Raw genomic sequence first — 4,131 nt, 5'->3', positions numbered from 1 at the left:
TGCTCAGTTCACTGGGGAGATACAGTGAGAATTTGAAACCACAGTAACCAACTATCATAATTTTATCTGAAGGAAACCAAACCAACATATTAACTACTTTTCACCTTTGAGAGGATTATAAATACTACAGTAAAAAGAATCAGGGTACAATATTCTACTGAACTACAGGAATGATCTGAAATTTTAAAAAGTCAGTATAGTGTAATATTGATGAAGGAGAATTTAAATATCACAGTATGACTCCACAATCTGAGGTTTTTTTGTGACAACAATCTGAGGAAGCTAAAAAAATATTCCAGGATGCTTTAAAAATGGGGTTGTATTACAAAGAAAAAAAAAAAATATATATATATATATATATATATTTAGGTAGTGTTAGAGAATCTATAAGGCTGTAAACAGGATAAGAACAGCCAAGGCAAACTGGAGAAAGTCCAGAGGAGAGACTAAGACTGATAAGAGAATGCATGATTACTATGGAAAGACTGAATGCACTTTGTTTAATCAAATATACTAAGAAAGGCATAAAAGTGTGGTACTATGAAACATCAAAAAGTATCTTTTCATCAGTTTTTCTCCATGTCAACTGAATGGAAGAGAAAGGAAAAGGGCCTGGAACACAAGTTCTATGAGGAGCAGCTGAGGAAACTGAGGTAGTTTAGTCTGGAGAAGAGGAGGTTCAGGGGAGACCTTATTGCTCTCTACAACTACCTGAAAGGAAGCTGTGGGGAGCTAGGTGTTGGCCTCTTCTAGCAGCTAACTACTGATAGGACTAGAGGGAATGGCCTCAAGTTGTGCCAGAGGAGATTTAGGTTGGAAATGAGGAGACATTTCTCCTCAGAAAGAGTTGTCAGGAATTGTAACGGGTTGCCCAGGGAAGTTGTGGAGTCACCCACTGTCCCTGGGGGTGTTTAAGGAAAGGTTGGACGTGGTGCTTAGGGACATGGTTGAGTGGGTGACGTTGGTGTAGGGGGATGGTTGGATCAAATGATCTTGAAGATCTTTTCCAACCTTAATCATTCTAAGATTCTAACTATTAGAAAAGAAAATTCAGGGTCAATATTCGCAGTCAGTGAATATTGTGGAATGTCCTTCCCTGGAACTTTTTCTGATGCTTCATTTCTGTTTGAAAATGGTAATTTCCAATAAAAAAGTAACCGATATTTAGAAAATGTTTAGAAAAAATGATGAAAATTGAAATAAATTACTATTCATTGCTAGTTTACAAATTGCTTTTTAATGAAATCACTACTTATAAATAACAAAATGTATGTACAAGTAAAAGAAGCACCTAAAGCTTCTTTTTTCAATAATTCATTGGTTTTGCAAGATACTGCAAAAAAAAATAAAAATGTTTCTAGGAGACAGTTTTTTTCTTTTTAGTCCTCAACAATGATAAAAGCCTGAGAAAGAAGAACTGAACACAAGAGGGAAATACATGTTAGAGTAGAGGTTATTGATAAAAAGATTTCTGCAAGTCATGGGCTGTTGTCCTGAGACAGATGAGGAAGAACATCAGAGGACAACAATTTGCCAGCAAATGAAGAGAATTTACATTACATGTATTTAGATTAGAATCATAGAATACCCCAAGTTGGAAGGGACCCACAAGGATCATTGAGTCCAACTCTTGGCACCACATGGGTCTATCCAAAAATTCAGACCATATGACTAAGAGCACAGTCCAAATGCTTCTTAAACTCTGACAGGCTTGGTGCCATGACTACGTCCCTGGGGAGCCTGTTCCACTGTGGGACAAAAATTGATCCCAGTGAAAGAAATTGAGCTGAAAGCTGGAAACCACCATTTGCTTTGGAAGTGGCAAAAAATTACTTTTAAGCTACTTTTTAAAATTACTTTTAGTAGTTTAAATTACTTTTAAACTCCTCTTAAGAATCTACTGATAGCAGTCAATACTAGGTATGTATGGAGGGTGACCATGACCAGAAAGAGATTGAGTACCTGAGTTCACATTCATTTATTAGACAGACTAGGGCCCATTCATGCTAAGATCTGAGCTGTTTAGTCTGAAATTGTAGGCCCCTTGGTGGCCTACAGCTTTCCCATGAAGGGAGTGGAGGGGCAGGTGCTGCTCTCTGCTCTCTGGGGACAGCAACAGGACCCAAAGGAACAGTATGGAGCTGCAGAAAGAGAGGTTCAGGCTGGCTGTCAGGAAAAGATTCTTCTCCAAAAGGGTGGTCAGGCACTGGAACAGGCTTCCCAGGGCAGTAGTCATGGCACCAAAAAGCTTCAAAAAGCTTTTGAAGCTTTTTGGACAGTGTTCCCAGACATATGGTCTGATTTTTGGTTGCTGTTGTGTAGAGCCAGGAGTTGGACTCGATGATCCTTGAGGCTCCCTTCCAACTCAGAATATTCTGTGATTTTATTATTCTAATTATGAAGGCTATACAGAATCAGGAGGAAGAAATTTGAGTTCTGAAACTGTGAGTTCTCTGAGGATTTGATTGGAAAAATGGAAATTATATTAATATATATAGATATATATATAATAGCTTTTTTATGTTAATGCAGTTTCTTTTCTCTACGGACTGCATATTCACTGGAAGTGCACTGTATACCCACTTATTTAATGTCCTCTTCCAAGGGTAGAAACTGGGGCAATCTTAAATATCTACATAACTGTTTGAAAATAATAGACCGTGACATAGCCCAGCAAGTTCTCAGCATGAGTTGGGAAAATTTTTTGCTTTCAAATAGCTGAGCAAGTGACTGCTTGGGCAGTACAATTTACCTCCATTGAAAAGGAGAATACTGCCTGAGAATACAGAGCTAAAAAGCTATCAGCATAACAGCTCATCAAAAAACATTGCACTGCTTACTCAGGCGAGGTCACTGTCTTATTGCTATTTTATTGCTTTACAAGCTTTAAAATGATAAACAAGACAGCTTAAATCAGTGATTTGTGAAAGAGGCTGGAACAGCAGAGTGTATATAGAAGACCGTAAAACAGTTCTCCACCAACTCAGGAAACTGCTGGATTTAGTCTCATGGCGTAATAAAATATTAGAAAAACTATCAATTACCTATCTGACATTCTTAAATGCATAATAACAAACCACATAAAGGAAGAGAGATAAGAATCATAATAAAAGAGCACTATAACTGCATTGTGACCTCTTTAAAAACTATGTGGGAGAGCAGTGAGATAAGCATGATCACAATTATGACTTGCTTTTAAACTAATAATTCAGGCTTTCTTTGTGATGGGTATTTAAATTATTCTTATAGAGATAATTAAATCTACAATTGCCACATCCACAGTGAGTACTCATATAATTTATACAGACACCTCTACAAGTGTTTATGAGGAAAAGAACTTAATGATGGCTTAGTGTTGAGTTTGGTTTAGGTAGTCTGTAAACACACAAATCCAGGATTATTCAGGTTCACTTAGCCTGTAACACGCAAGCATGTGTTTATCTTGGGCAGGGCAGCTGTGTTTCCAAGCAGGTGAAGGAGTATAGCTTCTGACATCCCAACATATTCCAACAGGCCAGTAGTTTGCCATATATCCTTATATATGAGAGTGTAGGAGTGATATTCTTCCTCCCTGTACAGCTGCATAAAGAATATCTGTAGGTGACACTGGTATGAAAACTGAATAACTCATTTGATTGCCTTTGTCCATTGGTGTTTAATTTGTTGTTGTGCATAAGTGCCAGCAAGGGTGTGTATACAGGGGTGTGTGTACAGACACCTATCTGTGTCTGTAAGTTTTACATACAGCTACCAGACACCGTACTTTCTGCCATGGCCCAGCTGGCTGAAGGCCATGCACTGAATATCTCAATACCTAAAACTAATTTCTACTTGATTTTAAGCATATATTCCTTTTACAAATAAGCTAGGATATCTAAATGATCAACTCTGTCAAGGATTTCCTTGACTGTGTCTGCAAGTAATTTTGTATTTAAGTGACGGTTGACTAGTGGTTTTCCTGTCATGAGTCTTAGTCATAATGCACAGACTGTGCCTTTTTTGATACTTCCCCTTTCAATGTGTTCTTTGATCATTTTTGGTCATTTTGTAGGCAAATTTACTATTATTTGCTTCTAAAGCTTAATCTCTAATCTGGTTTCTGAGAAACCTCATGCCCTGTTGGTATTGTTG

This window comes from Aythya ferina (genome assembly GCF_964211825.1).
Source record: "Aythya ferina genome assembly, contig: HAP1_SCAFFOLD_856, whole genome shotgun sequence".
NCBI lineage: Eukaryota > Metazoa > Chordata > Aves > Anseriformes > Anatidae > Aythya > Aythya ferina.
This window is presented reverse-complemented; position numbering follows the sequence as displayed.